The sequence below is a fragment of the Schistocerca serialis genome, chromosome 1, assembly GCF_023864345.2.
Source record: "Schistocerca serialis cubense isolate TAMUIC-IGC-003099 chromosome 1, iqSchSeri2.2, whole genome shotgun sequence".
In the NCBI taxonomy this organism is placed as follows: Eukaryota; Metazoa; Arthropoda; class Insecta; order Orthoptera; family Acrididae; genus Schistocerca; species Schistocerca serialis.
Genome location: NC_064638.1, coordinates 1,284,156,173 through 1,284,181,425, shown reverse-complemented (window position 1 = coordinate 1,284,181,425; position 25,253 = coordinate 1,284,156,173). Strand labels below are relative to the sequence as shown.

The following is a 25,253-nucleotide window of genomic DNA, read 5'->3' as shown; positions in this document are numbered from 1 at the left end:
ATCCTGGTGAAGGATACCATCGCCTTAGTGGGAGACATCAAGCACATAGGAATGCACGTGGTCGATAGTAACGTTCTCTTCGTCCACAGATGTCGCCGTGCCTTCGATTACCGCCACAAAGTGCGCGTTTTTTGTATTGTCTTTCTGACTTTAATCCACCATTGCCAGTTCTACTTGATTTATGTAGAAACACGAAGAGCGGCGAATCTGTAAGGGTCTTGTGTGCTGTTCAGTGCCTTGGTTCTGTAATTTTTGTTTCGTAATCAAGTATCGGCGCTTATTTACCTCACCTCTCTCTCTCTCTCTCTCTCCCCCTCCCTCCCTCCTCTGTGACCTCCCGATAGTATGGCCAACACAGGGTGCCGAGAACTTTGGTCTATGGATTTGCAACTTTGCAGGAGTTAATCTCCCGTTACTAATTCCGCAGCCGCTTGGGTCGACGAGGGAATAATAATGCGGTAGCGAGACTTGGGCACTCAGAAAAACTTGCCCTCTTTGATCGGGCCCACGCTTCTCCGAGGCAGAAGAAATGCGTCTCTCTCCCCGTATTATCTACCTTGTAGGTCTGCAGAAACTTTCTGATAGTATGGAATTATATAAAATGTTTTGTATTCCTAGGCAGTTTGATACCGACTAAAGGAGTGGAAGAGTAGTTAGTTTTCTGCATGCGAGGCAGACTGAAGTAGCCTGAGCGCTGACGGAATGATAGAAGAGGCAAAAATAAAGAAATATCCAATGTCGAGTTGCTAATTGTCGGAGCTCCTATCTAATTTGCATGTCGAAGAAGGGATACTTAATGAGAAAAGTAAAACACAGTCATAGTGTGGGAGTCGCCATGATACACTATGTGATCAAAAGTATCCGGACACATGGCTGAGGCGGCCGTTGTGGTCGAGCGGTTCTAGGCGCTTCAGTCCGGAACCACACGGCTGTTACGGTCACAGGTTCGAATCCTGCCTCGGGCGTGGATGCGTGTGATGTCCTTAGATTAGTTAGGTTTAAGTAGTTCTAAGTTCTAGGGGACTGATCATCTCAGATGTTAAGTCCCATAGTGCTCAGAGCCATTTGAACCCTTTGAACACATGGATGAAAATGACTTACAAGTTCGTGGCACCCTCCAGCGGTAATGCTGGAATTCAATATGCTGTTGCCCCACCCTTAGCCTTGATGACAGCTTCCACTCTCGCAGTCATATGTTCAGTCGGGTGCTGGGACGTTTTTTGGGGAATGGCAGCCCATTCTTTACGGAGTGCTGCACTGAGGAGAGGTGTCGATGTCGGTCGGTGAGGCCTGGCACGAAGTCGCCGTTCGAAAACATCACAAAGCTGTTCTATAGGATTCAGGTCAGGACTCTGTGCAGGCCAGTCCATTACAGGGATGTTATTGTCGTGTAACAACTCCGCCACAGGCCGTGCATTAAGAACAGGTGCTCTAGTGTTGAAAGATGCAATCGCCATCCCCGAATTGCTCTTCAGCAGTGGGAAGGAAGAAGGTGCTTGGAAAATCAATGTAGGCCTGTGCTGTGATAGTGGCACCCAAAACAACAAGTGGTGCAAGCCCCCTCCATGACAAACTCGACTACACCATAACACCACCACCTCCGAATTTTATTGTTGGCACTACACACGCTGGCAGATGACGTTCACCGGGCATTCGCCGTAGCCACACCCTGTCATTGGATCGCCACATTGTGTACCGTGATTCGTCACTCCACACAACGTTTTTCCACTGTTCAATTGTTCAATGTTTACGCTCCTTACACTAAGCAAATCATCGTTTGGCATTTACCGGCGTGATATGTGGCTTATGAGCAGCCGCTCGACCATGAAATCCAAGTTTTCTCACCTCCCGCCTAACTGTCATAGTACTTGCAGTGTATCCTGATGCAGTTTGGAATTCCTGTGTGATGGTCTAGATAGATGTCTGCCTATTACACATTACGACCCTCTTCAACTGTCGGCGGTCTCTGTCAGTCAACAGATGAGGTCGCCCTGTGCGCTTTTTTGCTGTACGTATCTTTTCACGTTTCCACTTCACTATCACATCTGAAACAGTGGACCTAGGGATGTTTAGGAGTGTGGAAATCTCGCGTACAGACGTATGACACAAGTGACAACCAATCACCTAACCACGTTCGAAGTCCGTGAGTTCCACGGAGCGCCCCATTCTGCTCTCTCACGATGTATAGCGACTGCCGAGATCGCTGATATGGAGTACCTGGCGGTAGGTAGCAGCACACTGCACCTAACATGAAAAACGTAAGTTTTGTGGGTGTCTTGATACTTTTGATCACATAATGTACGTGTCGCTAAAGAGACATAGCAGTAGTTTCGAAGAATGAACCGGAATTTCGGCATGTCCTTCATGAAATAAGGTGGGTGCTTGATTACGGCTACAATACGCTCATACGCAAATACAAAAAATAAAGAAGTGGTGTGAACATAATGCGGACCAAAATTTGAAGCTCAGACAAGAAATCTCTTGAAGATCTGATAAGTAAAGATTTGATGTTTCGGGAAAACTCTGCCACTGTTGCTATAATGAAGTAAAACGTCGCCTCGATGATTTTTGTATTACAGGTTTCGATCTGATGAACAGCAAATGGTTTATTAACACACCAACAGGAATCACGGTTTTCCAAGCAGATGATGTCTTCAGATCTAAAATGTTTCTTTTGTCAAGAGGGGGAAGGAACTAAAATAGCTGAAAAAATGAAGTTTAAGATGGCGGGATTGAACACGAAAATTAAATTTAACGAGATATTTACAGCATGGTGTAACAAAGAGAATATTCAAAGTGATACGCGTATTTCAAGCGACAGTAAACGAAGAAGTGCTCGTAAGGGTTAATATGCAGATCAGAGTGCAAAAGAAATAAAGACTTTTTTAATAGTATTACATGGAAGCTGGTAAAAAAAAGATGTCTTTCATTTTCGCTCTTGAAGAGGTAGGCGAATTTTGCTGTGTCGGGAGTAGAAAAGATGAAGATGACAGACATAGTAGCAACGTTGATAACTCGTGAATGTGCACTCCTCTATTGCTCCAAAATTTATTACACAGCAGGTTCTAGTCGTTAACGGACTGTCTTCTGATATACACTGAAATCTTAATCTATGCGGTACAGCTTATAAACATGATAAATCAGTGCCGCACAAGCCACTCTCCCCATTTAATCCAAAAACAAAAGCAGACACAGTGTCTCATAATTTCGTGACTAAGCGCATCACAGAAATGTCTTCCTGACTTCCATGTCGGCAGCGAATCTTGTCGTTGACCTTATTTCATACTAAATTTTAGACTCAGTTCTAAGGTTGAATTTCCTTTATCGGTTTGTATAATACACCGATTGAATAGAAGGTGAAAAATACTGCTTCCCAGACTAACGTCATTTTTTGATACGAACACTACTCTCTTTACTTCCGTTCTTATTGTTCCTTCATAATTTTGTCGTTATTGTATTTTACTCATCTTTACTTACAGCTTACCTGTGTAAGTATTTGGCTGAGACTTTCAAACGCCTTGCAACATTTTTCATTGTTGAACGCTTTTCCGAGATGGACAAATTCTACGAAAGTGTAATGATTTTTCATAAGACTTACCGCATTTATCAAGCGTAACATGGAAATTGTAACTTTGGCGCCTTCATCTTTTCCAAACCGATCGTCATTTAGCTGATGCTGAATCTTTGTTCCATTCGTTTTATTTTTTCATTGTTTAGACGAGTGTGGAGAATAATGTCACTGTGTATTGTCGGTGGCTAAGAGGCGTCCCACTTCTTACAAGTAGGCAACGACAGCGGGAAGTGTACTGCAGATGACGGAGTCCCCACGTGATGGAAGGAGTAGCATTGACAGCGTCACGTGACGTCCTCCGTGACACACCGAAGGAGGGACGTAATTAATTCACAGCTGAAATTCACAGCCTACATATAAAAGCGAGCATTCTTTTAATGAAACATGCTTCAGCCTGTAGTGAAATTTCATTATTCTGACTTCTTTGTTTTGTAGCCCGTAAAAGGAAGCGTGGATGCGTTCGCATAGTCGTGTCAGGAACCTTCTAAGAGGAATTTAATTTGACACATACCGCAGAAGCTGCGTGTCAAACGGTCGTTTTATTTGTTTGCTGGTGGTACCAGCCGCCCTACCTAACTCAGTTCTTCCTCCCAGCAGGAACGTTGTCGGTGAATGCTCGCCTCCGCACATTTTCATTGAATTTCATTGCGTCTGCCTCTACACTTCGCAGGCCATCATAGAGGGTGTGGTGGAGAGTGCTTCTGGCACCAATGTTTACGCCCTCCTTCCCTGCTCCATTTGCGAATGGTGGGAGATACGACTGTCGTTATGCTTCCGTATCAGCTCTGATTTTTTTTTTTTCAATCGTTGTCTTTTGGCGCGGTGAATGTGGGATCTGGTTATTTTGTTTCCTACATATCACATAAATTATTCTCACAATAAAATTTATGATGTGGTATATATATACAGGGTGGTCAGAAGTAGTTTGTAAAGCTTGTGAGGGTGTTGCAGGGTAGGCTGTACTGTGAAATAATTGTTGCGTCGTTTCCGAGTTAATTAGCACTGAAATAAGCCAATTAGATTGTTTCACGTGCAAACTGAAGCGGCCTGCCACATACAATTAGTGGAAATTTGGAAATTTGTGCTAAGTTCCTGTGGGACCAAGTTGCTGAGGTCATCGGTCCCTAAGCTTACACGCTACTTAATCTAATTTAAACTTACTTACGCTAAGGACAACACACACCCATGCCCGAGGGAGGACTCGAACCTCCACCGGTGGAGCCGCGCCAACCGTGGCAATGCACCTGAGACCGCGTGGCTACCCCGTACGGCCACAATTAGTGTCAGTTGTTCTCAGCGCACGAGACTGTTCGGGCTTTAGTTCGGGTTCAGTCGTTACTACCGCCCCGTGTCCAATATTTCTATTGCTGTGTTGGTCGGTTTTAGGAAACCGAAAGAACAACACGTTTGGTGACACCGTCTTTGGCGGACCGCTTGAACCTGTGCAAGCAGCGGGCTGATTGGCTAACACTTCACTGTCGGCGTAAAGTGTCGACTTTTCCTCTCAACAATTATTCCTACCCTGTAACACCCTTACAAGTTTTTCAGACCGTTTCTGACCACCCTGTGTATACTAAGGTGACAAGGCATGGGATAGCGGAATGCACATATGCATGGTGGTAGTATCGCGTACGCAAGGTATAAAAGGATTGGCGGAGCTGTCATTTGCACTCGGGTGGTTCATGTGAAAAGGTATCCGACGCGATTATGACCGCACTACGGAATTAACAGACACTGAACGCGGAGTCGTAGTTGGAGCTAGACGCATGAGACATTCCACTTGAGAAATCGCTAGGGAATTCAGTATTCTGAGATTCATGTGTGAAGCGTGTGCCGAGAACACCAGATTTCAGGCATTACCTTTAACCACGGGCAACGCAGTGACCGATGGTTTTGACTTAACGACCGAGGGCAGCGGTGTATGCGTAGAGTTTGTAACACCTCCGTTTATTTTAGCCGACCTGATCTGATCTGGTCGAATAGCAGCCCAATAATTATCATTTATGTGACCGTGTACCTAATGGGGCTGGCAATCGGAATTGACTGCTACGGAAGTTGTTACTTTCCAGTTCGTCCTTCACAAATACTGTAATAATGAAATGTCTGGTAAGAAGAAAAACACCAACACGGTTTCACTAATTACGAACCTATATTCGTCTCAAAAACACAAAAAGGAGGAGACAGCCACTGCCTTCGTCATACATATCTAATTACGGCTAATCTCCGCACGGGCTTCTTCATTTTTCATTATCGTCACACGTTAATCCATCACTGCAATCCAACACTGCAATCCAACACTGCAATCCCAAGAGATGCCGGCGCGGTAGACGCGAAACCAAAATATCGGCACTAGAATATCACTAATCACTTTCGTAACAATACTTCTTCACTTTCCCGGTATTATTCTAGCACAAAGGGGTTAAACCGCGGCGATGGCAACTCCCTTTGTCGTTAAAGCCTTGCATTTCAACAACCGGCCTCCACACACCTCTACCCGCAACATGGCACTGACACAACTCCACACTCGCTCTCGCAACACGACACAATCAATAGTTCGCCCTATCGACCTGTGCCGAGTGCAAATTTATAGTAAGGGCCTACGGACCCATTACAAGTTGTCAATGCTAACAGACAAGTAGCACTGCGTGAAATAACCGCAGACGAAAACATCGGCTAGCACAGTGCGGCGAAATTTCGCCTTCGTGGTCTCTGGCAGCAAACGACCGAGGCGAGTGCCTTTGCTAACAGCACATCACCTGCAGCAGCGCACTTGGGCCCATGGCCATAGACGCCTTGAAAACCGTGGCCTCTTCAGATGAGTCCCGATTACATTTGGCAACAGCTGGTTCGAGTGTGGCGCAGACCCCACGAAGCCGTGGACACTGATTGTGAACAAGGTACAGTGCAAGCTGGCTTGCCTGCAGAAAATGGTGTGGATCCAGCTGAACCGATCACTGACTAGAAATGGTATCGTTCGGCTACTCGACGATCATTTGCAGCCATTCGTAGATTTCATGTTCCCAAACAACGATGATATTTTTATGGATGACAATGATTCGTGTCAGAACATTCTGGACAATTCGAGCGAACGATTTGGCCAGCCAGATCGCCCGAGACGAATCCCATGCAAAATTTATGGGACATAATTGAGAAGTCAGTCCGTGCACGGCATCCTGCGCGGGCAACACTTTTGCAGTTATGGACGGCTACAGAGGCAGCGTGGCCCAGTATTTCTGCGGGGGTACATCACCGTCTAGGTGTGACAGATCACGTCATGAGCAGCAACTTGTGTCAGAGACAAAGCTCATCGACGCTTTCTGGCGACGCTGGGTCGCTTCTTATAGAATTCACTGGCCCTGGAACGACGAGGTTTCACCGAATTAGCTGCATCTGCTAACCGGCTGTGCACCGTCTGGATGCAGTAAATTGATAGAACGATTCTCAGCAAGAAAAACGTTGGAATGAGTGTCTGCATGCGGAGAAGATATTTCAGAAGCGTTAATTTTGCTCGGTCTGCGTCCTTTCACGGAGTGAGAGATGACTGGATTATAGGCAACACACGTTACGCACGCACATCACACAGTTCGTATGCCCTGCCTACTTGCAGGGTCACAACATGTAAGGAGAAGACACCTAGCTTTGCCGGGAAGCTTCAGGGAGCATTTTGTCTCTAACAGATGCTGTTCCTTATGACATATCGAGCGTAGACAATTGTTGCAAAGGCTTTGAAACGCTCTGTACATGTTTGCCCTTTTTGGGATTGTAACTGATTGCTCATTCTAATCAGCAATTCCACAATGTTGAATAATAGGAGTTGCTAAGGAGAATGAACTTCAATTTACGTTTGAAAATGCTTGCGCTCTTTTATTATTTTATTTTCGTGGACGTATTGTCAGATAGTTTTAAAACAGTGTATTTACTGTCGGTGCCTAAGACCATCTAGAGATATTTTTTGAAGAGAAGCGTAAATCCTCTTCTCTTCTAATGGCTTAACAGCAAATTTCATTCGTGAATAAACCGTAAGGCTGTGGTTAAAATTCTCAGATGTTAAAACAAATAATTGCAATATGTACGTGTGTGAATTCTACACGTAATTCCAATTTTTTCTTTTGTGAAGTGTCCAAGTATGGAAGCCCAGAATACTATTTCGTAGCTCATTTATGAATGAAAATATGCAGATTATATCAATTTACTGGTTTTTATCTCCCCAAAGTAGGCAAGTAATAAGTTAACTGACTCCCATTTCGAACGTACTCTTGCGGAGTTTCGTTAGTACATCTCTCCATGATGGAGAAGCCCTCTGCTGTAGCGTCCTTCACTGGAATTTGTTGAGTGTCGCCGTAACGCTCTCGCTCTTACTGAACCAACATGTGACTAAAGACGTTGCTGTTCTTACGAGCGTATCTATTTCTTGTATTAATTCTAATTAACAAGGATTTCGGATTTACGAGAGGTAGCAAAGATTGCTCGATCGAGTATTTTTTAAGCTGCTACTTTCGTCGCTGAATCACTACATATGATTATGAGTCTTCCAACGAATCAACACGTCGCTTTTCCAAAAAGGCGTTTTATGTGATCGATCCTTTTATGTCGCTCTGCCTACTTGCAGATATGTTACGGTTAGTTACCGTGGAACGTTGCATTTTAGCTCCGCACCAATGTTGGAAATTTGTGTTCCTCTTAAAATACGTGCCAGTGACATTTCGTCAAGGAGGAAATGGAATGTTCTTGGAGCTATCTCTTTGACGTATTAAATGCCTTTGTATCCACTGGCGCCGGCAAAATATTTTCTGTGGTTCTCCCTGAGCATCTTGGAATTCACTACTGCACTTGACGTCGCGGGTGTTCATTTTAGCAAGCGATATCTGCATTTCAATAAAATTCTTGTGGATTTGTGACTGTCGCATGTGACAAAATATTGACATTTCGGTTAACATTGCTCTTAGCCCTCATCAGCTATCAGTTTGATTGTAGGATAGGTAATAACACCAAAGAGCTTAATGGCGAAGTCACTTTGGATTGTGGAAGCAAGACTTGAGAAAAATCACAAGAAACTGTCATTAGGGTATCGATGATACATGACATTATCACAATGAAGGGCAGAGTGACCCGTTGTACAATATTTATAGAATATTAATAAGCCTTGGGACACGTAACAGAGTTTTGTTATGCTTTTACACCCGTTGACGGTACATTGAGCGACGTGGCGTAGCGGTCGGCACACTGGACAGTCGGGAGAGCAACGATTCCAGTCTGGAACCGGCCATCCGGATTCAGGTTTTCCATGGTTTTCTTAAACCACTGCTGGAAAACGCCGGGATAGTTCCTTTGAAAGGGTATGGCTGGTTTTCCCCCCCCCCCCCCCCCTTGAGCACTATCTCTAATGTCAGAACTCTCAGACTACTGAACACGGATCGACATGAAGTTCGTGAGCTTACGTCACATATTGGTAGAACCGCCCGTTTCTCAGTTTTTTGAATCAGGAGAGTTACCCCAAAAAACAGTACCATACGTCATAAGCGAATGAGAAAAACCAAAGTTGACTACTTTTCATGTTGAACTATCACTTATTTCTCATGATAAATAAAGCAGCATTTAATTTTTGAACAAGATCCTGAACATAGGCGTTCCACGACAGATTACTATCTATCCGAACGCCTAGTAATTCGAATTGTTCAGTGTCACTAATCATGCACTCGACTTGTGTAAGCACATAGCCCACCCACTACTCACATGCTTTGTACTTTACGACGTGCTTCTACTGTAAAAGTGAGACATATTCATCACACATTCTTAAATATGTCACGAGAAGGTCTTCTCTGAGTTGTGCGTAGTTCCTGCAATATACGAACCATTGCTTCATTATACACTTAACACCAGAAAAACGAACTAGCTGACTGCAGAATACAACAGTAACTATGTAATGGCCACTACATTGGTGTAGGAGCTACACAGTATTATTATTATTATTATTATTATTACTGTTATCACTACTACTATTACTTCTCTTACCGCTGCTACTACTACTATTATTATTGGCAGTGGCACACAGCAAGTGATTGGAAGTCTGAAGTCTTCCAGTTTCCGTCATTCAAGCAACCAAATGACGTACAAACTAAAAATAGTGCTCACATTTAAACTCGACTGAGATTAAATGGGATGGTACAGGGTGAGGTGAAGCAAGTATCGCTAGGGAAAGGAATGGTCCACAGCAAGCATGTCTTTTCTCAGTAGTTGTAGGTAGCACTCGCAATGCTCCGAGAACTGCTTCGCCATCCTGTTAAAAGAGATTGCAGAAGTAAACTGTAGCAAGTGTCTCACTGATTCATTTGTCTAATGAAACACTTACAAAATATAAAAACTCGTATCATCTATTTTTAATCGCCCCTCCTGCCTCTCGAAGGACTGCCATCCTACGTCACCGTTCTGTGCCTCTACGAAAGCAGGACTGACATAACGATCATAAGCACCGCTGATTCCTTTTGTCGTGGTGAGAGTCGCATTCGAATCCCATTAAGCATCAGGAGTAGTCTCTTCAACTGTTTCTTATTTCAAAATAAGAAAAAAAAAGAAAACAATCCATGACACGGAGCAAATTGGAGCACACGAAGCATTTTGCAATGGCTACAGCATGAATGTTTGCTACGGTTTGCAGTGGTAGTTCAGGACCGACCTCTACCGGTATCTTAGGCAACCGTAGCTCAAAACACTCCCCAGCTAAAACCGCCGCGATGTAGTGTCCGCATAATACCATGTCGCGGAATGCGGTATAGTTCCGCGCGCGACTCGCAGAGTGCGCTGGGGTGCTCACACAGAGACCGTCCCAGATTGGCCCTGAGACCTACAACATCAACAGGAATCGCTTCTAGGCTCTTGGTAAGATCAATGTGTTCTTGTTTTGGGGAAAGAAATCTTTATGAATGATATTATAAAGTCGAATCACGGACAAAATTTATATTTTCACACACACCATGACCCTTACACCGAACGTAAACAGCTTCATCCTGGTCACCATATGGTGACCACGTGACCTAACAACAAAAAGCATCGTAAAATAAAAGTAACATGTACCACTTACCGAGGAGGCGCCCTGGACTCGCATTCAGGAAGACGACGGTTCAAAGCAGCGTCAGCCCATCCTGATTTAGGCATTCCGTGATTCCCCTAAATCGCTACAGGCAAATGCCGGGATGGTTCCCTTGAAAGAGCACAGCCTACTTCATTCCCAATCCTTCCCTCATCCGATGGGACCGATGACTTCGCTGCTTGGTCCCCTCCCCCGAATCAACTAAACAACCAAGATGTACCAATATTTTTATTGTGAAATTCAGCAATATTAAAAATACGGTAAGTAATAATGTCAAGATTATTAATACTTTCAAGGCCACCAATGGCCTTCCCACAGTGGTAACACCGGTCCCCATGAGTTCACCGAAGTTAAGCGCTGTCGGGCTGCACTAGCTCTTGGATGGGTGACCATCCCATCTGCCGAGCGCTGTTGCCAAGCGGGGTGTACTCAGCCCTTGTGAGGCAAATTGAGGAGCTGCTTGATCGAGAAGTAGCGGCTCCGTTTTGTGTACCAAGGAGGATCAGCTCCGTCGTTTGTTAATTTATTTGGTACAAATGTCTCAATTGCTGCCGGAACTATTTCTTTGAATTCAAGCCACATCTGGTCTACAGTTATATTATTAATTTGGAATGAGTGGAGATTGTCTCTCACGAAGGCGTCAAGTGAATTTTTATCTGCTTTTTTGAATAGGTATATTTTTCGTTTATTTTTGGAGAATTTGGGGAATACAATATTCAATCTCGCTTCCACAACCCTGTGTTCACTAATCCCTGTATCATTTTTGATGCTCGTTACTAACTCAAGATTATTTATTGCTAAGAGGTCAAGTTTGTTTTCACAACCGTTACTATTCGCGTGGGCTCATGAACTAACTGCAAGAAATAATTTTCAGAGAATGCCTTTAGCAAAATTTCGGATGATATTTTATGCGTACCTCCGGAATTAAACATGTATTTTCGCCAACATATCGAGGGTAAATTAAAGTCACCACCAATTATAATCGTATGAGTGGGATAGGAGTTTAAAATAAAACTCAAGTTTTTTTTCTTTAACCTTTCAGCACCTGTATCATCCGAACTAGGAGGTCGGTAAAAGGATCCAATTATTATTTTATTCCGGTTGCCAACAATGACCTCTGCCCATACTAACTCACAGGAAGTATCTACTTCAATTTCTCGACAAGTTAGACTACTTTTAACAACAACAAACACGCCACCGCTAACCGTGTTTAGCCTATCCTTTAGGAACACCGTTAAGTTCTTCGCAAAAATTTCGCCTGAGCTTTATATCCGGCTTTAGCCAGCTTTCAGTGCCTATAACCTTTGAGCATCAGTGCTTTCTATTAGCGCTTGGAGCTCTGGTACTTTCAATCACAGCTACGACAGTTTACAACTGTTATACCAGTGGTTCCTGTATCTACGTTCTCCCTGTGTTCGGCCTGCACCCTTTGTGACTGAAGCCCTTCTTGTGTTTTCCCGATGCCCTCTAACCTAAAAAACCGCCAAGTCCACACCACACAGCCCCTGCTACCCGTGTAGCCGCCTTCTGCCTATAGTGGACACCTGACCTATTCAGCGGAACCCGAAACCCAATCACCCTTTGGCACAAGCAGAGTAATCTGTAGCCTACACGGTCGCAGAACCGTCTGAGCGTCTTACTCAGACCCTCCACTCGGCTCTGTACCAGAGGTCCGCAATCGGTGCTGTCGACTATGCTGCAAATGGTCAGCTCTGCTTTCATCTTGCAAGCAAGACTGGCAGCCTTTACCACTTCTGTTAGCCGCTCGAAACCAAAGAGAATCTCTTCTGATCCAAAGTGACACACATCATTGGTACGGACGTGAGCAAACACCTGCTGTTGGTTGCACCCTGTGCCCTTCATGGCATCCGGGAGGAGCTTTTCCACATCTGGAATGACTCCACATCTGGAATGCACACGGAATGCGCATTGGCTTTCTTTCCCTTCTTTGAAGACATGTTCCTAATTGGCCTCGTAACGCGCCTAACGTTGGAGCTCCCGACTACCAATAACCGCACCCTTTGCGATTGCCCGGATCTTGCAGGCTGAGTGGTTCCTCTGAAACAGGACAGGCGACAGCATCTGGCTCAGCGACAGTGTCAGCCACAGACAGCACCTGGAACGTGTTTGTCAGACAGACCGGGGAGGCCTTACGTGCGGTCGCCTGGAAGTCTTTGGCCGCCTGCTTCACCCTGGGGCAGCCTCCCACTCGACCACAGGTGAGGGCTCAACCACAGTGCGAGCAGTACCTGGGTTGGCCACCGGTGAGGACCGATCGGAGGACTCTGACGTGCTGGACGACCTTTGGATCCACACGGCCGGCCCACAACAGTGGTGCCCATCCCCTGCAGCCTCAAGCTGTGTAACTGAAGCCACCGCAGCCTGGAGCTGAAAGCAAAGTGTCACCAACTCGGCTCGCATCCGCACACAACAATCGAAGTCCCTGACTGTGAAAAACTAAACTATGCACATAGACGGACTATCGTCTCGCGCTACGGAAATCTACTGTAGACCCTGACGAATACGCGGGAACTTTGTCTAATAACACGCAGATATTAAAAAACCTAACTACCGAAGCACTCAGGTGAAACTAGATAATTCGCCCCCCGATTAGGAACTTGTAATACATGACAAAATCGGTTTACTTTGCGACGCAAACGAAAACGCGAGAACTATGGCTATTAGATATTAAATTTACACGCAGAAACTCAAGAAACTAAACTGTTAAAGCACACAGATGATATTATAAAATTCCCTCCTCGTTAGGAACTCGTAAATGTCACAAACGCGGTTACTTCCCTGTTGCTGCTTGTGTCTCCGTTGGCTACTACTGCCATAAAACAGCAATTAGTCTAAAACAGACACAAATACCATTTACACTCCTGCATATAAACAAAGTTTTACCAACGGACCCAACAACTAAAAAAAAAGGAGGCAAACTTCCTTGGTCAGATCTAGGAGATCCCTACCACCCCCCGTTGTCAGGGCCACATTCCCCTCTCCAACCTTCTCCACTCACTTCGTAGGTCTTCGTTTGGAACCGCATCCCTCTCCACGTATCCTCCACCCCTTCTCCAAACATCCACGTACAAACCCCCTCCTACGCACTATCTTTAAATGCTATGTTTCCCTGGTATTTCCGCTCAGCTCTTCACTCATCCATGTATCTCTTTTAATATGTTAACACATCGGCCTTTCTTGTACAACTGCCTATCTGTTTTTGTATCTTTGAGTGCGACATTTATTTTAAATTCGTCTGGGTCTATACTTTAATTAATCACCCAGTCAACCTTTTATACAGAGTGTTACAAAAAGGTACGGCCAAACTTTCAGGAAACATTCCTCAGACACAAAGAAAGAAAATATGCTATGTGGACATGTGTCCGGAAACGCTTACTTTCCATGTTAGAGCTCATTTCATTACTTCACTTCAAATCACATTAATCATGGAATGGAAACACAGCAACAGAACGTACCAGCGTGACTTCAAACACTTTGTTACAGGAAATGTTCAAAATGTCCTCCGTTAGCGAGGATACATGCATCCACCCTCCGTCGCATGGAATCCCTGATGCGCTGATGCAGCCCTGGAGAATAGCGTATTGTATCACAGCCGTCCACAATACGAGCACGAAGAGTCTCTACATTTGGTACCGGGGTTGCGTAGACAAGAGCTTTCAAATGCCCCCATAAATGAAAGTCGAAAGGGTTGAGGTCAGGAGAGCGTGGAGGCCACGGGATTGGTCCGCCTCTACCAATCCATCGGTCACCGAATCTGTTGTTGAGAAGCGTACGAAAACTTCGACTGAAATGTGCAGGAGCTCCATCGTGCATGAACCACATGTTGTGTCGTACTTGTAAAGGCACATGTTCTAGCAGCACATGTAGAGTATCCCGTATGAAATCATGATAACGTGCTCCATTGAGCGTAGGTGGAAGAACATGGGGCCCAATCAAGACATCACCAACAATGCCTGCCCAAACGTTCACAGAAAATCTGTGTTGATGACGTGATTGCACAATTGCGTGCGGATTCTCGTCAGCCCACACATGTTGATCGTGAAAATTTACAATTTGATCACGTTGGAATGAAGCCTCATCCGTAAAGAGAACATTTGCACTGAAATGAGGATTGACACATTGTTGGATGAACCATTCGCAGAAGTGGACCCGTGGAGGCCAATCAGCTGCTGATTGTGCCTGCACACGCTGTACATGGTACGGAAACAACTGGTTCTCCCGTAGCACTCTCCATACAGTGACGTGTTCAACGTTACCTTGTACAGCAGCAACTTCTCTGACGCTGACATTAGGGTTATCGTCAACTGCACGAAGAATTGCCTCGTCCATTGCAGGTGTCCTCGTCGTTCTAGGTCTTCCCCAGTCGCGAGTCATAGGCTGGAATGTTCCGTGCTCCCTAAGACGCCGGTCAATTGCTTAGAACGTCTTCCTGTCGGGACACCTTCGTTCTGGAAATCTGTCTCGATGCAAACGTACCGCGCCACGGCTATTGCCCCGTGCTAATCCATACATCAAATGGGCATCTGCCAACTCCGCATTTGTAAACATTGCACTGACTGCAAAAGCACGTTCGTGATGAACACTAACCTGTTGATGCTACGTACTGATGTGCTTGATGCTAGTACTGTAGGGCAATGAGTCGCATGTCAACACAAGCACCGAAGTCAACATTACCTTCCTTCAATTGGGCCAACTGGCGATGAATCGAGGAAGTACAGTACATACTGACGAAACTAAAATGAGCTCTAACATGGAAATTAAGCGTTTCCGGACACATGTCCACATAACACCTTTTCTTTATTTGTGTGTGAGGAATGTTTCCTGAAAGTTTGGCCGTACCTTTTTGTAACACCCTGTATTTGAACTTACGCAACTGACGATCTGTCTTTTTATTGTACAAAACGTTTATTTTTGTCAATCTCCATGTCCATATTTTATATTATGTTTTCTTTTTTTTTTTTTATTTTGCCTCTCATGTGGTTGACGAGCGGCACGCGACGGCCCAGCGCTGGAGAAACCGGGAAGACGCGAATCTGAACATCGCCGTTCGAGTTAATGAAGCTAATCCAAGACTAGTTGCGAGTGTCATGCCACGCCGTTCCGTGGTCGGCCGCGTCTTTCTGTTGCAGTCCCTTGCAAACGGCTGGTAATGAGCCACTTGCTGGCCAGCAGACTTCCATTAGCAGGGCTGCCGCCACCACCCTGAGGGCCGGCCGGCCCTTCCGCGGACCCTTAATTGCCCGGGGCGGCGCTGCTTATTTACCGCGCCCATCCGTCATCGTCAGCGCGCCAGACGTGAAAAGCTGCCCTAAAACAGAGCGCGCGCCGGCGACGTGAAAAGCCGCCTTAAAACACAGCCGCGCGCGGCCCTCCCACAATGGCCGCCGGCCGCTTTCAGCTGCCCTAAGCGGTATAAATTGTTATACACCGCCCACCATTTGGCGCCGAAAATAAATTTACACCCGCAGCGCAGCGCAGCGCTTCGCGGGGGGCAGGCAACCCCCACCGACCACCGCACCCACTCCCCCGCAATAAATCATTCCTTATTGTGGCGCGCCGCCGAACCTATTATGCCCTTTTGCGAACCATTCATATGCAAAAGCTTTTCGCGAAATTTACGTATTGGGAAGGTTCGGGGCCGCGAGAGACGTGGCGCAGACGCGACATTGGTAGCGCGCTGAAAAAGAAAGAGAGGGAAAAGTAAAAAAAAATAGAAGAGGGGGAAGTATCGCGGCGCTTTAAACTAGGCGGTGTCACTTTCTGCGCGGATTAGCGGGGATATATTTCCAGCCGGCGCGGCCCTCCGGCGGCGCGCAGTTACTGCCGCCCGCAACAATGGTCACACCTGCAGGGGGATTCCCCGCGCTCTTTGTGGCGCAGCGCGGGGAACCCCCGGCTTAGGGCGCCACCCAGCTGTTCACAGCTACACCGGCACACTGGCTGCCGGGTTTCCTCCCCACATTTGCCGGCGAATAAGAGTTCGATTGCTGCGCGCATTATCGATCTCCTACGCAGCAGTGCGAATTACGAGTATCGCTAGACTTTCTGTCCAGTGTAAGGTCGGGGCGATGCTAGTAAAACTCATTGTCCCCCCCTTCCCCCACCCCATCTCAGTCCCCAAAAAGCGGAAAGAACACTACAACGAACCGTTCCACAATTTCCTTATTTAACACTCACAATACCAGGCGCAGGGGGCTACTTTAAACCCGCCTTTTGAAAATATTATAATCTAGTCCTATAGTTAATATTTTAGAAGATATTTATTATTTTTAATATTTTCTTATATCAGATTTTGTAATTTTTGAATTTTTGGTAAAAAGCCCAAAAACTAAATTTTTAGTGCTGAAGATGACTTATCGCAGCGGAAGACATATTCATATTTTCAAGCTCAGGACTTTTCTTCCACGCCTATATGTATCTCTTGAACAATACTCAACGACAGTTAACGAAATTTGTTTTTTTTTTTTTTTTTAAATTTTGTGGTGGTTGTAAAGTTCCCTTCCTCTCCATGTACACATTAATGAAAATGAGTTGATGTGACTAACACTGTGCTAAAAGCTATTTTGAGGTCCAGGACTCTACTTATACGTCAGTACCTATTTAAAAAATATTTTGTTAATAAAAGTTAATAACACTTAACGAAATTTGTTTTTATTTTTTTATTTTTTTATGTTTGGCACAAAGTATCCCCTCCTTCTCTCCCTTTGCTAGAAAGCGTTGTGGAAATTGTGATGATATTGCTTGAGGTTAACATTACGTTTTAAAATTAATGACATTGCTGTAGACACAGCTCTCACAGATTAGCGCCCAACGCGCTCTCCTGGGAAATGAGAATATGGGTTAGACCCAGACGGAATTACGTGTCTTCGATGAGGTATACCAGTCATAATCAGTGAGGCATTTAGGCTGTTTTCCACATTCCTCTAAGCAAATTTCGGGCTAATTCTCCTATATCCGACTCAGAAACGTCATACACCAACTTAAAATATACCAATATGCGTAACAGGTCACACACATACTGTTGACGTGTACAACTTTTCCACACGACATGCAGGTTTTTCTTCTTACAAAGTCTTCAATCTTTGGATTCGTTTGATGCAGCACTTCTCTCTCTCTCTCTTGTGCTAATACTGCTACTTCCAGCACCCTTGTAAAATGTTTTTGATGCTCCAGTCTCCTTTTGGCCATAGTATTTTTCCGATCTTCTACTCCTCTCAGCAAAATGTTAATTCTTCCTGTAAAATATCTTCCTACTGTGCCCCTTCCTATCCTATTTTTTTCAGTATCCCTGCATTTAATAATTTATCTACCTGCCTAGTTTCCGGATTCTTTATGGTCCACATTTGCCTTCCACACGGTCCTCGTACACTTCTACATCTACATCTACATCTACATTTATACTCCGTAAGCCACCCAACGGTGTGTGGCGGAGGGCACTTTACGTGCCACTGTCATTACCTCCCTTTCCTGTTCCAGTCGCGTATGGTTCGCGGGAAGAACGACTGTCTGAAAGCCTCCGTGCGCGCTCTAATCTCTCTAATTTTACATTCGTGATCTCCTCGGGAGGTATATGTTATATCCTAACCAGTAATGCCACCCGAGCCCGCTGCCAAAAAGTTGGCAGCATCAAAGTCCGGACGCCGTTCGCATAAGCAGCGCCAGCGAGACAGGAAATCGCCGCAAGTCTGCGCGCGCCACCGCTGGCTTCTGGTTTCTTAAGCGCTGGAGTCGCGAGCGCTAGGACAGTTCTGTATTCGCCGCTCAGTTGTATACTCGCCACCGAATTGTGTACTTGCTAGTCAATTGTGTGTTCATCGCAGCAGAGTTGTTGTTTGTCGTCAGCCGACGCTGACCTAGCCGCTCCGACTCGAACTAGACAGATTTCTGTAGACACAGAGTTCACTACTGTGTTGCTGTATCTTCATTAATAAAGATAAGTACCGACTTTTATTTAATCAGAGTGTTTGGGTTTTCATCTTTCTGTTCACTGTTCCAGCGGACCGGTCGGCCCGCTATTAAAACTGTGGCGGTGACTTCGTAAGCCGTTTCTACAGCGAATTGCTTGTCGCTACGAACACCGCCACAAAAGTATAAGTAGGGGGAAGCAATATATTCGATACCTCATCCAGAAACGCACCCTCTCGAAACCTGGCGAGCAAGCTACACCGCGATGCAAAGCGCCTCTCTTGCAGAGTCTGCCACTTGAGTTTATTAAACATCTCCGTAACGCTATCACGGTTACCAAATAACCCAGTGACGAAACGCGCCGCTCTTCTTCGGATCTTCTCTATCTCCTCCGTCAGACCGATCTGGTACGGATCCCACACTGATGAGCAATACTGAAGTATAGGTCGAACGAGTGTTTTGTAAGCCACCTCCTTTGTTGATGGACTACATTTTCTAAGCACTCTCCCAATGAATCTCAACCTGGTACCCGCCTTACCAACAATTAATTTTATATGATCATTCCACTTCAAATCGTTCCGCACGCATACTCCCAGATATTTTACAGAAGTAACTGCTACCAGTGTTTGTTCCGCTATCATATAATCATACAATAAAGGATCCTTCTTTCTATGTATTCGCAATACATTACATTTTTCTATGTTAAGGGTCAGTTGCCAATCCCTGCACCAAGTGCCTATCCGCTGCAGATCTTCCTGCATTTCGCTACAATTTTCTAATGCTGCAACTTCTCTGTATACTACAGCATCATCCGCGAAAAGCCGCATGGAACTTCCGACACTATCTACTAGGTCATTTATATATATTGTGAAAAGCAATGGTCCCATAACACTCCCCTGTGGCACGCCAGAGGTTACTTTAACGTCTGTAGACGTCTCTCCATTGATAACAACATGCTGTGTTCTGTTTGCTAAAAACTCCTCAATCCAGCCACACAGCCGGTCCGATATTCCGTAGGCTCTTACTTTGTTTATCAGGCGACAGTGCGGAACTGCATCGAACGCCCTCCGGAAGTCAAGAAAAATAGCATCCACCTGGGAGCCCGTATCCAATATTTTCTGGGTCTCATGATCAAACAAAGCGAGTTGGGTCTCACACGATCGCTGTTTCCGGAATCCATGTTGATTCCTACATAGTAGATTCTGGGTTTCCAAAAACGACATGATACTCGAGCAAAAAACTTGTTCTAAAATTCTACAACAGATCGACGTCAGAGATATAGGTCTATAGTTTTGCGCATCTGCATCTTCATCCTCATTTCCACACCAGTCACTGATGCCAGTACCCTTTTACTGAAGAATTCTTTCTTGCCCTGCACCGATCAACGTCTGGCAAGTTCTTCGGTAAAACAGTTCAAAGTCCGGCGAGAAGTGGTTTTTTTCCCGCGAGGCTTTCCATTGACCTCTGCACTTTTATTCCAATCCCGAAATTTCCTTTCGATTCCTTCGTTGCTTGCTTGACGTACAACCTGAACGTTAGTGATGATAAGCTGCAACCGTGCCTCGTACAATTTTTATCACTATCATTACCAGCAATAGAAAATTATTACTTTCGGATCCAGGCGATGCGATTTTCCAGCCTGGGCGCAGTCTGAAAATGTGAAAGCGCTGGGAAAAAGGAGACACTACGGACGGTGCTACAGTATTTCGAGACAACGAAATTGTCTTAGCTAAATGGGAAGACGTTCTTCAGCGGGACCTTCAACGGGAAACGTTTTTCGGTATCGTTAAGACGCTAAATTAATAGCATCCGAATGAAACCAGAAAGGGCTAAGATCGTTATTTAACAATTCAAAAAATAAAGCAGATCAACGAATTCTTCTTTTTAGAATGTGAAATTAAAGAGTTCTTGAGTTCTTCTTGTGGAGTAGCCGCATATCCGTAAGTCCATTCTGTAAAGCCAAAAAACCGTTGTGCGTTTCTTCATTTTACAGAATGTGACATTAATTATTTTCAGATAATATCAGCAAAACAGATCTCCAACAAAATTTCGGTACCCTGTAACACAGTAGGACCTATACGAGAATAGGGTTTTGCGTAATTCTTATTACAAACTTCTAGGGAATGTAGAGGGGACATATTTGATAATGTTTTGACAAATGACCCATGTCCGGAAATGTACCGCTACAGTATAAAATAAGTTTTAAGATCGGATTACCTTCAAATCTTCCGTTTCACGGTACGGTACATGATGGCGAAGGTACTGCGAACGTTGTTCTATCGCCTCAATCCATCACAACACCATTTTCGTCCTACTAGAAGAACGGCAACGACAAGGTGCTACGATAACAACTTGGAGGGTTGGCTGTGGTTGTCCACGGACGAGCACCAGCGTTTGTGGACAGTGTTTATGGAGGCGTGCATCGCAGGTACGCATTTTTCAACGTACAGCATCGACGCCACGTCGAGCTGGTCCTGTAGAGCACACAGGTCAGAGCTCACGTGTCCGGTAAGTGTGAGCTGTGGAGTGGGAGATTTGAAAGTGACACGATCTTTAAACTTATTGTACATACAAGCTGTGCCTCTTATCAAAACTTTATCTACGTAGTCGCCTATACAAGCTGTTACAGGAATCACGAAACACCCTGTACGCACTGAGGTGGCAAAGTCATGGGACAACGATAAGCAGAAATGTAGGTGACGTTAGTATCGCACACGCAAGCTACAAAAGGGCAGTGCATTGTCAGATCTAACATTTGTACTCAGGTGATTCGTGTGGTCAGGTTTCCGGCGTGATTACGGTCGCGCGACGGGAAGTAACACACTCTGCAGGCGGTGCGATAGTTGCAGCTAGACGCACGGGACATTCCATTTCAGAAATCGTTCGGGTATTCAATATTCCGAAATCCACAGTGTCGAGAGTGTGCCGAGAACACCGAGTTTTAGGCGTTACTTCTCACTACGGCCGACGCAGTGGCCGACGGTTTTTACTTAACGACTGCGTAGAGTTGTCGTTGCTAGCAGACAAACAACACTGCGTGAAATAACCGCAGAAATCAATGTAGGACGTACGATGAATTCACTCGTTCAGACATTGCTGCGAAACGTAGCGTTAATGGACTGTGACAGCAGACGGGCGCCGCGCGTGCCTTTGCTAATAGCACGACATCGCCTACGTGCGTGTTGTAGGCTCGTGGCCATATCGACTGGACCACAGACGACTGCATAGCCGTGGATGGTCAGACGAGTCCCTACTTCAGATGGTAAGTGTTGTGGACTGGCAAGACAGCCAATCCACAGTGACGGGTAACCGACAGGCACGCGTTTAAACTCACGCAGGCTGGCGTGAGGTCTGAAACAGGATACGTAATGAATGCTATAAAGAAAATGTACGTAGCTGCTGGAATACTTAACTTTAATCCACAATTGGTGAACATTGGTCTTGTTGATGCAGTATATGCGTCATTAGATACATAGCAAAGGATAATTGGTGCCTTGCTAGGTCGTAGCAATTGACTTAGCTGAAGGCTATGCTAACTATCGTCTCGGCAAATGAGAGCGTAATTCTCAGTGAACCTTTCCTAGCAAAGTCGGCTGTACAACTGGGGCGAGTGCTAGTAAGTCTCTCTAGACCTGCCGTGTGGCGGCGCTCGGTCTGCAATTACTGACAGTGGCGACACGCTTGTCCGTCGTATACTAGCGGACCGCGGCCGATTTAAAAGCTACCACCTAGCAAGTGTGGTGTCTGGCGGTGACACCACAGTAAGAGCTGACGGTAGGGTTCGAGTGCCGTGTAGGCACCACGAAGCCGTCGACCCAAGTTGTCAACAAGGCTCAGTGTAAGCTGGCGCTGGCTCCGTAATGGTGTGGGCTGTATTTACATGGAATGGACTGGGTTCTCTGGTCCATTTGAATTGGTCATTCACTGGAAGTGCTTATGTTAAGCTGTTTGGAGACCATTTTCAGCCATTAGTGGACTTCATGTTTCCAAGCGAAGATGCACCGCGTCACCGGGTTAGAATTATTTGCGATTGATGTAAAGATCATTCTGGACTTGTGAGGTAACGGGCGAATTGTGGCGCCCTCAAGATATTCTAAGTTGGCGTGGTCGCACAGGACGCCCGTCAAAGCCGCGGCCCGGCAGCATGCACCACGTGGCCCTGAACGTTAGCTGAGCAACCGCGTGATGCCGCACAACGGCTGGACCAGCCGCGTGGCTGGGAATTCCTTGGTGACGCTGTGAGCAGGGAGGGACAATGATGGCGGACTTTGTGAAACTTTAATGCCAGACATTTCACTGTTCGTATAGAACTAATAGTAGCCAGACGAATCACGATACCTCCAAAAGAAACATGTACATTACCATTATTTGCACGACGATTCCCATGATGTAAACAGATTTTCAATATCTTTATTAGTTCAAAGTTTAGTGTCTGACTGTAAATAATACAAGTAACACGCAGCAACGAATTTCCAAAATCTAAATGGTTCCTTCGATTTCTTCGATCTACGTGTCTTTAGAAAGCTATTAGTGTAAACCTAAATTGGTATGAATTACAGGCATGTAACTTGTACGTAAGTTATTGGAGGTCAAAGTGGCCGATTACTATCGATCGCGTCAGGCCATAAGTACTTCACAGTTACACAAAAAATCGATAGCAGCATGCTTATAAATATATTTATTCGTCTATGTCTTTGTTTATATCATGAAGAAATTGGTTAAATATTTACTGTGTTTTAGAAAGCACAGAGACATTAGGTTACTGGCCTACCTTCTGCTTCTTTTCTTTTGATATATGTTTATTTATTTGTTTATGTATTTAATAATGTGTGTTAGAGCGTGTTTATAGTCCAGCCGTAGTAATATTTATTTAATTTCAAGTATTTAGATGTGGGTCGAGTATTTCGAATACGTTTCATTATGATTGTCAGTGTGCGTTTGGTTGAAGACGGGGCGGGAGCGCTCTAGCCAATCACAGCGCTCGTTAATGGCAAGACTGTGCGGAAGTAGAGGGTAGGAGCATCGTTTCTGGAGAGGACACGTGTGACTTCTGGACAGCACGGCACAGGAGGTCACGGGAAGAGCCGGGACGGTGCGGCGCGAGGGACGCACAGTCGGCGGAAGGACTCGGACAGTGGAGCAGTTCGCGCGTGGCCGCGGAGGATAGAAATACTTCGGAGTGCCGACCTGTGCTCTCGTGTGATTTCCGTGGCTTCTGCAGTGAAGACGTAGTGTGCGTTAAGGAGTGAATATCGCGCGAGCTATGTTGTTGTTCATAACTAATTACCTGCAGTAGGAATCTATTCTTTCCCTGTTATTCAGCTTATATTTTATTTAATTGCTGGACCATCGACGCCAATAAGTGTTTTGCAGAAATATACCGCATTCTCAAAAGTACTTCTACTATCGTACTCCTCATTTAAAGTCGTTAAGATAGTACCTGCAGATTTTATTTAATCGCAATCTTTCATTTGTAAACGTCTATGTTACGTTCAAAATACGCAATTGCCGAGTGATAGGAACTTCCATCATTCGATACTTGTGTCTATTCATATTGTATACTGTAGACTCAGCAGTATTTGGCTTGTAATGCGGCAACTACGTATCCCAGCCCCTAGACAACGAAACCAGCCACAACTTTTAATATTTCAACTTTGAGTCTGGTGGTACGTAGTCGCAGTTATTTGAAAGCCCGCAGACTGTTCGAGCGAATGATCTGGTCACCCAGGTCGCCCGACGTGATTCCCATCGAACGTTTATGCAACTCAATGAAGAGGTCAGTTGGTGCACAACATCCTAGAACAGCGCCACCTCCGCAGTTGTGCACGGCTGTAGAGGCAGCAGTACGCAGTGTTTCTGTAGGTGACTTCAGGCGACTTGTTCAGTTCAGGCCACCACGCCGGGCAGAAGGAGATCCGACACCGTGTTAGAAGGTATTCCATGACTTCTGTCAGCTGAGTGTAGTGTGCGCACTACACTTAACCAGAACCCTCCTGTTACACCGTAGTCGGCCATTCGATATGCCTACAGTTGCCGCCATACGCTCATTGCATTTCATGTCGCTTCAGAACGCTACGCGTAGATATATAATATACGTGAATAAGCCCAGCACCATACCACTAATACTGTATTTGAACATTACAATATAATTTCTCACTTCCAAACACATTAACTTACATTTATCAGTATTTATAGCAAGCTGCCATTCATCACACCAAACAGAAAGTCCTATCCAAGTTGCCCTGAATCCCCACCCCCACCTTGCACTAGGGCCACTCAACAACAACACTTTCCGATACACAACACCAAACAGTCTCAGATACTACCCACAGTGTCCGGCGGCCTCTTTAGAAATGGGATACAGATGTACTTGCAGAAGATTTAGTTATTCCTTCCTGGAAATCTGAGATGATCAGCAGAGAGAGTGGCGTGTGTACCTCGTGTCCCTCATCACGACGATACAAAGATGAGCTCCGTGCGATATTCACGCCGACGACCAGGTCTTATTACGCAGCTGTGATAATCCTACCTTTCCGTCTTCTGTCCAGAGGTCCATATTTAGCATGCAAATGAAAGGGTACGTGAAACAACGAAGCTGACGACATAGAATAGCGACACACTCGGAGCGTCCCACACACACACACACGCCGCCCCCATTTATCACGTGGC

General features: G+C 45.4%; 1 protein-coding gene across 1 annotated transcript in view; it reads left to right on the top strand.

Moving 5' to 3' along the window:
- Positions 1–25,253, top strand: part of LOC126419637 (class E basic helix-loop-helix protein 22-like) — a 1,550,160-nt gene that overhangs the window by 1,178,503 nt on the left and 346,404 nt on the right. The gene's annotated exons all lie outside the window — the stretch shown is intronic.